Source organism: Chionomys nivalis, chromosome 3, assembly GCF_950005125.1.
Source record: "Chionomys nivalis chromosome 3, mChiNiv1.1, whole genome shotgun sequence".
Classification (NCBI taxonomy): Eukaryota; Metazoa; Chordata; class Mammalia; order Rodentia; family Cricetidae; genus Chionomys; species Chionomys nivalis.
Genome location: NC_080088.1, coordinates 35,180,767 through 35,195,206, shown reverse-complemented (window position 1 = coordinate 35,195,206; position 14,440 = coordinate 35,180,767).

The following is a 14,440-nucleotide window of genomic DNA, read 5'->3' as shown; positions in this document are numbered from 1 at the left end:
TGTGGCTGCCTATATGTTAGCCTTAAATACATGAATATTTATTAGATGTTTTAGTTTGTTTCGCTGGATTTTAAATATACCAATTGAAAGAATGAATATACCATATCATATAAAGAATTTCCATAAAAATAAAATAATATAATGAGCATTTTCAATTAGTATTTGTATATAAAGTACATGCTAACACATCCATGAACAGAGACAGGAAATAGTTTCATTTCAGCTGTTATATGAAGTTACTAGGAATGCATAATAATGACATTACTTCCTTCTTATCCAACACAGACTATCACATAGCTTTAGCCTAACCATTTAGTCTCACAAGGGATTGCTTTACTCAAGAATAACAGTAACAAAAGTAAAACACAGTTAAAGGTCTAATAGATAAAATCTATGTTTCTCTCCTTTGTAATTAAAATTTTTAATAAGCACAGATACAGAGGTGTGTGTGTATAATATCTGAATTGTAGAGATGTGTTCAACTTAATGATGGTCATTAATAGTAAGGAGAACAAGAAAGTCTTTATAGTAAGATATTCCAAAGAAATAAAAAAAAAATATCTACTCATCTGTCTCCATTACTACTGTGGTAACTCCTTCCACTCCTTCATCCAAAAGCCTTTAAGATACCAGCTCACTTGGGCATCGTCTCTTTTGATTTAAAAGCAGCAGTAGCCCTGCTCTCATTCTCTTGCTTCTGGCTCCTACTTCCAGCTGCTAGACTCTGTTCCTGTTTGTGCCAAGGACTGTTGTCTAGGACAGTGATCTGTAAGCTTTTTTCCCCTAAAATAAATAACCTTTTATTAATCATAATTTCAAACGGGTGTGGTATTGTTTTATGACGTATGCCTCCACATTACCTCTTTCCATTCTGCCTACTCCCTTTCATTCTTTATCTCTCCTTCCTTATCTTGCCATGACACTTCTACTTACATTTGACATTGGTTGTTATAGGAATTAGCCAACTTGAACTATTTAATAAATAAATTTAAAAATTGAGATGCATGGAGAAATTAATGATACATTTTCTCTTGAAAAAGACAACTGAAGCTGGGCAGTGCTGGTACACTCAGGAGGCAGAGGCAGACAGATTGCTGTGATTTTGAGGCCAGCCTGATTGAAAAGAGCTAGTTCCAGGACAGGCTCCAAAGCTAGAGAAATGCTATCTTGAAAAACAAACAAACAAACAAACAAACAAAAAAGTCAACTGATTGAATTATGTCTATGAGGATAATCAATGGCTCCCCATTCCTCAGAAATCTCTTCACTGAAATTATGATTCAGCTAAAAGTACTTCAAAATAATACACAACCTAGGCCTTAACCTAATACTTAGGCTATGCAGATAGCTAAATAGACCAATCTTACTAAGTCTCAGGAATTCAACTTTTGTTTATTTGCTCAGGGATGTGTGTGTGCTCATGTGTATGTGTTTGTGTTTTACAATTTTATGAAAAGTATTTTAAGTAAATCAAATAAAGCTAGTGGGTTTGAAATATAGAAAAGTATTCAAAATTCTGTTAAACATTTATGAATCCTTCACTATTTTATCAAAATAATTTATTTAAAAATCACATCAAAATTAGGATTCGTCCATACCTGATTAAAATGTAGACACTGGTAGTCTTTGCCTTTCTTCCACATCTCACAATAATATCTATATTCCAATATGACACCAAGCAATGTAACTCAGCTTTGTCAGATTGAAAAGGACACTACAAGGTAGCTCTAGAACTATAATCTTTTCACCAGACATACTTTCTGAAATACAGCTAATGAATACATACATACAATACAAGAATTGCATTTAGTTTAATATGTTATTATTAAATCAGTGGATTTTATAATAAAAAGTTTCTTAAAGGGGTATGATGCTGTATAGGAATTTATTCCCAGGCTCCAATCTGACTGCATAGCTATGTATTGGCAGGAGATACTCTGCCAAGAGATTGTGGATAAGGATGGAGGAAAGGTGCATTACCATGGATAGATAGGCTAGGTTCAATGATCATTGGTACCTCCCACACAGTCATTAATCAAGAAAATCACCACCATACTTGCCTACTTGCCACGCTTATGGAGACATTTTCTCATTGAGAATCTCTCATCCAAAATGACTCTAGCTTGTGTCAAGTTGAGGGAAAAAAATCTAACCAGGCCCTCCCACATTAAATAAAATTTTTTTTCAGAATCTCCATCTACTGCTGCCAAATCTTCCTGGCCCTGTTGTGCCACAAGCACCCGGCACTTGACATTCTTTTGTATCTTAGTAATTGATAGGATAGGCATGCGAGAATATAAATATCCCAGCTCTCTTTTTCTGTGAAACCAGGTCTCTTAGTACTTATCTCTAGAGACCACAGATATGATACATCTAATGTTGCCCTGCAAAGAGTTTGGGTTTTTATAGTACCCAGATAAAATTTCCATATACCTCTTTTTTTCTGAGAGATTTTAAAATTAGTTACCCATAGCTGTTCATGCTCTGATCTTTGTTGGTATAATTCAACCAAAGGAAAATAATTATTTCTTATTGCTGTTCATCAGTATCCCAATTAAAAGCAAGGAAATTAATTTTGAGGCCAATTAGATCTAAAATAGAAAGTAATTATTTTGACAGAAGGCCCTCTAGAATGTTGTTTGCTCTTGATTCTTCCTGTCCTCTTTTCCATTTGTGTTTGTCTATCTTTTCTCTTACTTCATAAAGGGATACTTCTATTCATGAATAGGGGAAGAGGATGAATTATCTGGAAATAGTTCAGAATCAACCATCTCAGAGAATCTAATTTACAATGAATAACTTATATACTAAGTCACAGAGTCTTAAATAAAATATTCAGTACTTTCTAAAAACTTAATTTTTGAACCCAATATTACCATGAGTAAATAAAAATTAAGGTATACTTGAAATATTTGATTTTACTAGAAAATTTATTAGCACATTTTTATATTTGTCAATTTTTTCTTTTCTTTTTTTATTAATTAAATTTATTTATTTATTTTATATCCTGACATTCCTCCCATTCCCATGCTCCATCCCACTCTCCATATTCCCCCCAACCACTCCTCCTCTGTTTCTGTTCAGAAAGGGGCAAGTCTTCCATGGTAAACAAAGTGTGGCTCACCCAGTTGAGTAGGACTAAACTCCTCCCCACTTATTAAAGTTGAGCAAGACAACCCATTATGAGGAATAAGTTCCAGAAAACTGCCAAAGCATTAAGGACAGGCCCTGTTTTTTACCACTAGGACACCCATAAGTATATCAAACTACACAACTATCAGACATCAGTAGAGAGCCTACTTCATTCCCACGCAGGCTCCCTAATTGGTGGTATAGAGACGGTAAGTGTTGAATGAGATTGCTTATTCGTTTCCCCAACACCCAGACTTGCAAAAAAATCACACAGAAACTATATTATTTGCTATAATGTTTGGCCAATAGCTTAAGTGTATTTGTAGGTATCTCTTTTTTTTTTTTTTTTTTTTTTTTTTGGTTTTTCGAGACAGGGTTTCTCTGTGGCTTTGGAGCCTGTCCTGGAACTAGCTCTTGTAGACCAGGCTGGTCTCGAACTCACAGAGATCCGCCTACCTCTGCCTCCCAAGTGCTGGGATTAAAGGCGTGCGCCACCACCGCCCGGCTTGTAACTATCTCTTATATACTAAACTAACCTATCACTATTAATCTGTGCTTCACCATGAGGTTGTGACTTACCAGCAAAGTTTTGGCGGGCTCCTGCAGAGGCAGGTGTCTCCTGTGGCTGCTACATGGCTTCTCCCTGACTCCGCCTTTTCTCTCTTGATATAAATCTCTTCCAGTCTGGCTATATTCTGTTAAGCCTTTGATTGAGAGCTGCTTCTTAATTAACCAATAAAAGCAACATATACACGGAAGGACTTCCACATCAGGTAATCTCCTATGGGTCCAGCTTAGTTGTTTCTATTTGTTGCAGTGACACCACCCCCCTTGCTTATACAATCTTCCCTCCCTCTCTTCAAAGGATTCTTCAAGCCCAACGCAGTGTTTGGCTGTGTATCTCTGCATCTATTTCCATCAGTCTTTGTATAGCAGCTCTTTGATGTTAACTGGGGTACTGGTACCTTTACACAATTGAGCGTTACTCAGCTGTTACCAACAACGACATCAGGAAAAATGAAGGCAAATGGATGGAACTAGAAAAGAAAATCATCCTGAGTGAGGTAACCCAGATCAGAAAGACATACATGATTTTTACTCACTCATAAGTGGGTATTTGCCACAAAGAAAAGAATAAACATGGTACAATCTCAGTTATCAAAGATACTAGATAACAAGGAGGGATTAAAAGATTAAAAGGGGAGGGGATACATGCCTTTCTCTGGGTAGACTACGGGCTGGCAGTGATGGGAAGAAAAGGAATCGGGTTGGTGGTGATGGAAAGAGAAGGGCAGTAATGGAAGAGACTTCTGACAAGGGGCATTTGGGGGTTAGATAGAAACCTGATGTAAAAAAAACTCCAACAAATCTACAAGGATGACTCCAGCTAAGACTCCTAGCAATGGTGGATAGGTAGCCTGAATTGGCCCACTCCTGTACATTATATTTTCATGTGGGAAGGACAAAGTGTAGTAAACAATTAACAAGGAAACACAAGATAACTTAAAGCTTGTTAGAAATATTTCAAGAATGTAGATATTCATATTTTATTACTTTGAGTGCTACTGCTTCATACGATTTTTTGATACAGAACTTATTTTGCTTCTCTAGTCAAACTGTAGATACAATATTTTAAGAAATGATAGATCAATAACATTTACACTAACAACAAGAAAATAAGGAGATTCATTGTATAGTCTGCTAGATTTCATTTTGGTTACCTCCATTTATTCTTTATCCTAGAATAAGGCAGATTAAACATATGGAAAATATATAGAAAATTATGCATTATTCCTCACATAATATTCAGTAAAATATGTTTGGTTCATGTGACATAGTATCTTGTAGAATAAGCATTTATATTAAACTCAAATTTGTGGTAAATGACATAAATATTTAAATAATTATATCTAAATGTATCATGCAAGATGAATATGAAAGATTGTATAATCTAACAATATTAATATTCCCCTGTAAGTTGGGAAAATTGCATTTAGTAGATCTATCTCTTTAAATCAATTCCAACAAGAGATCTTTCTTGTTTTAGTGGGGAGTAAATTAGTGCATATAGTGAATGTCCTTGAGCTTTTATGTTGTAGCATGAAAACCTACAAGCACATGAAATAATGTATAATTAATTCTGTGAAATGATCCCTGAATGGCATAGCATAATGTACAGTAATTAAGTATCCTGGAGGTAAATAATTATGATGAAATGATAATAAAGATGAAGACAGTTGGTAAGGAGACAGGATTTTGAGAAGACAAAGGCAACAGTTGTGGAAATTGAAATGAAAATAGAATCGTGTTGAATAGAGATAAGATAGCCAAGTAATGCAAGAAATGTGAAAAAGACAGTGCAAGTAAGCAATAAACAAAGAAAATATTTCTATGTAAATTTTTTGAACATTTTAATAATTACTTATTGGTCACTACATATAGAATATGTAGTTAATTTCATACATTATGATCTTTTATTGATAGTTATTAGTTTTGTTAAAAGAAATATCATGACATGTCTACGAACTGTGATACTGTATTTTTCTAGCTAACTTAAAATAATATGAATATTTGGAAACTGATATTTTACCTTATTATTCTCTATCTGTACATGTTACTAAAGTATTTTCAGACTGAAAACAAATAGTATTAATTATGACATTGTCATAGAAATATACAATATGTTTAGTGTTGTTCATCCTCTTTTGTGTCTTAGCCTAGTCCCCATAAGTTCACTGGTTACATTGTTCCTACCAAGTAGTTTCCTTATACTTATACATTCACACACACACACACACACACACACACACACACACAGAGAGAGAGAGAGAGAGAGAGAGAACATGTGCAACAAAGAAACTAGAAAGAAGCCACTTTTGTAAGAAGAATAATTTTAAGAAGAAAGAGTAATAGAACATAAATAAAAGCAAAATAGAGGTTATATTCTAGATGGGAAGGTATAATCAAAGGAGACTGGAAGGTTAGAGAGGAAAAGGTATGTTGGAAAGCTTAACCAAAAATGCAATGAGTATGAAAACACATCAAGACATACTATCTTGTGATCCAAACAATAATTTATAATAAATTAAAATCTCATTGTAAAGCATTGGATAATTTCCTTCAAGTAATTGGCTAGGGAACCTTCTATTCCCTAAAAGACAATTGCAATCACACTTGACTGTTCATCATAAGCATATAGTAAGACTTTATTGCTGGAGTCATCACACATATATTTGTAGAATATAGAGAAATTAGTCATTTGTTTATTGGGAAACTTCTTCTGGTTAGCTAGATTTCAAAACATTGTAAAGTGATGTACAAGTTACTGCTGACAAAAAGACAACAGTGGTCTTACTAATTATGGAGCCTGCATGACATTTTGCTGACCAGCCAAGCAAGCAAGATATGTCCAGTATGCAACAGAGGTATGAAAGTTATGGATGTAATCCTTTCTTTCTTCCTTTCTTTCTTTCTTTCTTTCTTTCTTTCTTTCTTTCTTTCTTTCTTTCTTTCTCTCTCTCTCTCTCTCTCTCTCTCTCTCTCTCTTGTTATTTCAATAAATATCATTCCACACATGTTCAAAAATTTTTGATTAAATTCATTGGAGTACACACACACACACACCCTGAAAGATGACATGAAAGTAGAGGTTTTGATGGAATAAGGAATGGGACAAGACATGGGCGTTGGGGTGAAACATTATAATTCATTGTATATAGATATAGAACTGTCAAATAGAATATAATGACATTTAAAATTTGTTCTGTTACATGTTATTTAATAATATATAAAACCCTTCCACTATTTATAACATTTTTATTTTCTGATGATTGTTTAAAACATATAAGTTTGAAGTTGATAGAAAAAACCAACTTCTACTAACATTCTATCCAATAATATTTTGCATTGTGACATGCATTTTAAGCCATTAAATTAGTGTATGTATTTGGATAAATTGATTTTCATACTGTATATTTTAATATAATTTTACATTATAAAGCAATTCAAGTCATCCACATAAGAAACTGTAATTGAAAAATTAGGATTTCATTAAAAAGCAATGATGTAGTTAATTCCTAGTAATAAATGCTTCATAAAAGTTCAGTATTGTACATGATGCAGATATAAATAAGATCTTTTAACTATTTAGTGTTTTATTTGAAAACCAATACACTTAATTTTACAACATATTAGTGCAATTATAGATTTTATTAAGGATTTATATTTATCTGTATCTGCATATATTTGCAGAATATATTATGATGTGTGAATGTTTGAAAATGTATGTTTGATTCTTTAATTTCTTCTAATAAATTCAATTTTAAAATGATGAATATAAATTTAAATAAATTATAATTTATTGATGCTGTAATGTTCTTTAACTGTCAGTTCATAAGAATAAATAAAAAAATACAAATATTACTCACAGAAAAAGCAGAGCAAGGTTCAAAAGAACAAAAAGAAAACTGTATAACATTCTGAGAAGCATGATGTGTTGACCCATATAAGTGGATTTTTATTTAAAAACATTTATTCCTCATTTTACATACCAAGCCCAGTTCCCCTTCATTTTCCTTATCCCAACCCCTTCCCTGACTCCCCCCTTCCACTCTCCATCTGCTACTTAGAGGTGGTAAAGCCTTCCTTGGGGAGACAACAAAGTTGGGCATACCACGTTGAGAAAGAAGCAAGACCCTCCCTCCTGTATCAAGGCTAAGCAAGGTATTTTACCATGGGAAATGGTCTCCAAAAAGCCAGTTCATACACGTGAGATAGGTCCTGGTTCCACTGCCAGCCCCTCCTTCCCCCAACAGATCAAATCATGTAACTGTCACTCACGTTCAGAGGGTTTAGTTAGGTCACATGGAGGTCCCTCAGCTGTTAGTCCATAGTCTGTGAACTCTGACTAACTCAGGTCTACTGTCTTTGTGGTTTTTTCCCATCATGCTCTTGACATCCTTTGTTCATATGATCTTAGGAACACTGTATTTATGCCTGTACACAATGCATTGGTATCTAACGTTCTTAGAATCATTTATGATGAGACTATCACTTTTTTTCTCTTCTGTATTCATAGGAGCATTGCCAAAACACAATTAACTGTCCCTGAATATGTACATTATTCTTTTTCTCTTTTGTTTCATCAGTTGATTTTTTTTTCTTTCATTTCAAACATATGTCTGTCTGTGTAGTGATGTTTGAAATCAGGATGCAAATTCTCTCTTTTTACTTTGGCCAAAACATATGCACTCTTACATGTACATCCTTATTTTCTATGTGTAAATATCCAATCAGTACAATAAATCAAATATTAAAGTCTAAATTAAAAAAATAACATGTTAAATAAATTTTTCTAGAAAATTCTACATGCAAAAGTTTTATAAAAATTCCACAAAATATTTTACTTAAAGATGAAATTAAAATGTGTTGGAGATATAGTTCAATTTTAGAGCAACAACCTAACATTTGTAAATGAAAAAACTGAAAATGTGTAAAAGTAAAACATGTGATTTAAATCTGTAATCTTAGCAATCTAGAATGTGAAGCAGGCAGATCTTCACAAGTTAGAGGAAATGTGTACCTCACACTGAATTCTATGAAATTATCAAAGTATTTTTTCTTAAGCTTCCAAATGTTTTACCTCATTATTTATGAAAGATCATTTGTAATCACTAAACCAGATTATATTATAATATTAATAATAACAAAAGTAAAGAACTGACTATATTTAACGAGAATGCTGAAAGTGATTTTCTATTATAGTATGTGTAATCAAAGGTTTATGTTCTTATATGTCTTATAAAAACTTTATATGGAAATTTCAATTTTCTCTGAAGAATCAAATTTCTCTAAATAAAGACTTAATCTTTTGACAGCTTATTAACTGAAAGTTTAAGGTCCTAATTAAGTAACGTATAAAATGCTACTGAAATCTTAGTTTTAGGAAAAAAATACAGGCAGGAATATTGTATATGATCTACACCATTTGAAATTCCTGAATATTTTATTTAGCCTATTCTTCCAACAAATTATCTTTAAACTCTCCAACACACGAGGAACACATTCACTTTCTCAAGTAATTATGTCTAATAAACTTGGCCTTGACTATAAAATTGAAATTTTAACTTGTTTAAAAATAATTTGTTTTCAGCTGGGTGTTGGTGGCATATGCCTTTAATCCCAGTGCTCCAGAGGTAGAGGCAGGCAGATAACTGTGAGTTTGAGGCCAAGCCTGGTCTATAGGAGCTAGTTGCTGGACAGCTAGGCTGCTGCACAGATAAATCCTGTCTCAAAAATAAAAGAAACAAAAAAATAATTTGTTTTCATTAACACTAAAGTAATTATTTAGATTCTTAATGTGATTCTTTAATTCAAATGTCTGTAATGTGCCCATACAGTTCCAGACATAACCTGGTGGGATATAGGAGCTCTTTCCTGGCAGTTTGCCCATGCCATGAAACGTCTTCATCAGGCCTTGCCTCAAGGTTTCAACTTGCTAGGGCCACAGCCATTATTTACTAGCCTTCAGAGAATTGAGAATTAGATCTGTGACAAAGCAGTTGTTCACAAAAGCCAGGGGTTATTACTGACATTCTCAGTGCAATAATTACAGTATCATAATCTGGATAATGATAAAAGGAAGGAAATCTCTATCTGGGTGGGTAGAGGCAACTTGCTGTTTGTTTTGAAGAACTCAGTTCTACCATATGGTAGATTGCAATAGAAACAGAGATCTTAGAATGATTACTGCAATCTGAGTAAAAAGACATTAAATCCCATTGCAGGAGATCAGGCTCGTCATTCATTTGTCAAACTAATGATAAAATCGTCATCCTGAAAAATGAAACACAGGCCGGGGAATGGTGGCACACGCCTTTAATTCCCGCACTCAGGAGGCAGAGGCAGGTGGATCTCTGTGAGTTCGAGGCCAGCCTGGTCTACAAGAGCTAGTTCCAGGACAGGAACCAAAAGCTACAGAGAAACCCAGTCTCGAAAAATCAAAAAAAAAAAAAAAAAAAAAAAAAGAAAGAAAAATGAAACACAAATGAACAGACCTTCAATCTCTGCTATTTTCAAAGATATATTGTTATCATTAATAAATATATATTGTTAACTGTTTTAATTTTTATAAAAACTGCATTAACTTATTCTATATATTATAGAATTATGTTCAAGTTTGTGCTCTAATATTCAAATTATATTGCAAATACTTGAAGAAGATAAAGTACATATATTATTGTAGTTGCAAATTATTTTGAAGATCTAAATACTGCATGCAATGAAAATAGCAAAATCAATAATGTGACATATACTATAGAATATTTGCAAGTATATTTTATAAATCTGTATTTCAAATGTGCTTGCCAAAACTGTGATTAAACAGATAGCATTACTAAAATGATTAACATTATTATATGTATTAATACAGATTAATTCTTTATAATCTTTCAAATTAATCTGGGGGTATTTCTACTTCATAGTTAACAATTTCTATTATATCCAAATATAAATCAAAATTTGCTGGTGGACTTAGGATCATCCTGAAGTTTGTATTTGTCATGATATTATACAGTACTTTTTATACTGCAGAAAATAAAAAAATAAAAATCATATGCTATATTCTATTAATTCTCAGCTTTAATGTATTAATTCTTTATCCATAAATTCATAAATTAGTATTACCAGAGTCATTTCCCATGGTACATTATAGGGAACAGATTCCCTTAGACCTTTTTTCAAAAGGATAATAATAATATAAGGTACACAGTACTTCTATATTAGTGTAAAAGCTAAGAAAGTCAGACCCCTGATTATTAGAGACATTTAGGACTAACCACAATATTTACCATTTAAAGGAAAGAAATGTGTCACTAACTGCAAGCATAGTCCTCACTCTATGTCAAAGTAGCCACTGCCAATTCAAGGCAACTAAACTTTTCTCATTAACTTTCAGCTGCTACAGAAAAATGCATATGTCTCCTGTGACTTCCAACTGTCTTATGACTGCATCTCATTGGAAATTCACAAAACTATCAAGAAACCTTGTGGAAAGGAAGTATGGCATATGTATTACTGCTGCTCTGTGCTTCCAATGAAATTTAGTGGCAGAATGTTAATTAATCTCAGCAATTGAGAAGGCAAGCAAGTGCCTGTGAATTTGAGGCCACCCTAGTCTACAGAGCTAGTCCCATGACAGCCAAGACTAGAAAAAGAAGCCATGTCTCCAAAAAAGAAGCAGAAGAAGCAAGAGCAGGAGCAGGAGCAGGAGCAAGAAGAATAAGAATAAGAATAAGAATAAGAATAAGAATAAGAATAAGAATAAGAATAAGAATAAGAATAAGAATAAGAATAAGAATAAGAATAAGAATAAGAATAGGAGGAGGAGGAGGAGGAGGAGGAGGAGGAGGAGGAGGAGGAGGAGGAGGAGGAGGAGGAGGAAGAAGAAGAAAAGGAAGAAGAAGAAGAAGAAGAAGAAGAAGAAGAAGAAGAAGGAGAAGAAGAAGAAGAAGAAGAAGAAGAAGAAGAAGAAGAAGAAGAAGAAGAAGAAGAAGAAGAAGAAGAAGAAGAAGAAGAAGAAGAAGAAGAAGAAGAAGAAAGAGTAGGTATTAGAAAAAGAAAATGCCTCCTTAACAACAGACCATATATAGCTTATAGAGAGTTTTTGTAGTTATTGATGGTGGAGGGCTTTGTCTATTGTGGATGCTGTCACAATTTGACTGATGGTTCTGTTTTTTTTAAAAGAGCAGAATGAGCATGCCATAAGGAGTAAACCAATAAGTAGCACTCTTCTATAGCCTTTGCATCAGTTCATGCCTCCAGGGTTCTGTAGGTCATGAATGGTAGTGTGGAATTCTTTCCACTTCAAATTGCTTTATTTATAGAGTTTAAATTCAGCAATAATATCTTCAACTAGGACAGGCTCTTTGCCTGATCAAAAATTTCAAAATTAAATGTGTCATTAATTCTCCCTTGTTGTAAGAATTAAAGAAACCCTTCAGTATTTTTGGCCATTAGAGTCTTCTGCTAAGAATTCTTTTAGTTTTGTACCCCATTTTTCAGTTGGGTTATTTAGAATTTGATATCTAAATTTTTGAGTTCTATATATATTTTGGAGATCAGTCTTTTGTCTGATGTGGGGTTGGTGAAGATCTTTTCCCATTCAGTAGGCTGTCTTTTAATATTATTGACTATGTCTTTTGCTATACAGAAACTTCTCAGTTTCAGGGGGTCCCATTCATTTTTTGTTGTTCTCAGTGTCTGTGCTACTGGGGTAATATTTAGGAATTGGTCTCCTGTACCCATTGAAGACTACTTCTCACTTTCTCTTCTATCAGGTCCAGTGTGGTCAGATTTATATTGAAATCTTTAATCCATTTGGACTTGAGTTTTGCGCATGGGGATAGATAAGAATCTATTTTCATTCTTCCACATGTTGGCATCCAGTTATGCCAACACCATTTTTTGAAGATTCCTTTTTTTCCCATTGTATAATTTTAGCTTCGTTATAAAAAACCAGATGTTCATAGGTGTGTGGATTAATATCCATGTCTTTGATTTGATTCCATTGATCAAAGTCCAGTTGAAGAATGGGAGGGATGAGAATATGTGATGTGGGAGTCCCCTCTGTGTGCTGAGATTACCATTAATGAGTAAAGAAACTGCTTTAGACCTATATCAAGGCAGAACTTAGGTAGGCAGGGAAAGCTAGGCTGAATGCTTGAAAGAAGGAAGACAGACTCAGAGAGAAGCCATGGAGCCACCACCACTGGAAAAAGATATGCTGAAACTTTGCTGATAGGCCATAACCTCGTAGTCATTCATAGATTAATAGAGATGGGTTAAATTAATATGTAAAAGTTAGTCAATAAGAAGCTAGAGCTAATAGGTTAAGCAGTGATGTAAATAGTATGGGGTCTGTGTGATTATTTTGGGGCTAAGCTAACTGGGTGGCCAGGATAAACAAGTGGGCCCTCCTACAAATATGAATAATGGGGTGAAGACCATGATAGGTACATCCACTAAAACAGTCAACCTGAGCTAACAGGAGCTCACCACCTCCAGTAAGATTGTGTAGGAACAAGCATAGGACCAAACTAGTCCCTCTGAATGTGTTTGACAATTTCATGGCTGGGAAAGACTGAAGGGCCAGTGGCAGTGACACCAGGATTTATCTCTACTGCATTTTGGGGAACCTGTAATCTTTGGATGATATCTTGCTCAGCCTACATATAGTAGGGAGGGCCTTGGAACTCCCCCAAAGCAATGTGCCTTACCCTTTCTGAGGATTGGCTGGGGCTGGGGTGAGAGGTATACGGAGGGAATGAGAGGAGAGTAGGGAATGGGAACTTGAATTGGTATGTATAATAAAATAATATAGTTTGCTTTCCTTTTAAAAAATAAATAAGTAAATAAAAGCTAATTTAACAAACCCATCACAGAAAGGTTAGTTCTTGTTTTTGCTTAAGGCATAATAAGGAATGTCATTGACAGAACTATTTAAAAGACAGTGTAATCACAGAGGAAAAAAATAAGTTTCCAAGAAGGAGAGAGAAGGCACAGTAACTAGTTCCTTGTACAAGATGGCTATTATATGTCAGTATTAGAGACCCACACTAATCAGGACCCATGGTGATAATAATCTGGAGGGTAGTTTGCCATTAGGTCCCTTTAGCCAAGCTGTAGCAGGTACATTACTAGAGACTATTTGTTCCCAAAACTTGATTCTTGTATTAAAATAAGTGTTTCCTTGTAGATGGAGACAGTAGATTTGTTCCCAGCTGCCCTGATCCCCCCCCGCAAAAAGTCACACAGAAACTATATTAATTACAACAATGCTTGGCCAATAGCTTAGACTTCTTATTAACTAACTCTTACATCTTAAATTAACCCATTTCTATTAGTCTATGTATCAACACAAGTCTGTGACCTACCTGTAAGTTTCCAGCTGGTGCTGGCGTCTTTTCCTATGGCAGCAGCATGGTATCTCCTTGCCCCCACTACTTTCTCTGTGTCTCTCTGTTCAGATTTTCTGCCTGGATTTGCACTACAAAGTCATTGGCTAAAACAGTTTCTTTAATAACTAATGGCGATAAAACATAAACATAGCATATAGAGACTTCCTCTGGTTTTCAGGGCTTAAATTCAATAAGAAAAGGTTTGAATATATCCATGAGTTTGGTGTCAGTCTTGTACCCATGGGCATACCTTGTGGTGTTCAGTGTCATGAAAGCTAGCCAGCAAGGGAGCTCCTTGTTTTCCCCATGCACTATGAAAAAGTTTATGATGTCTTCAAAAATAGGACCTTAAC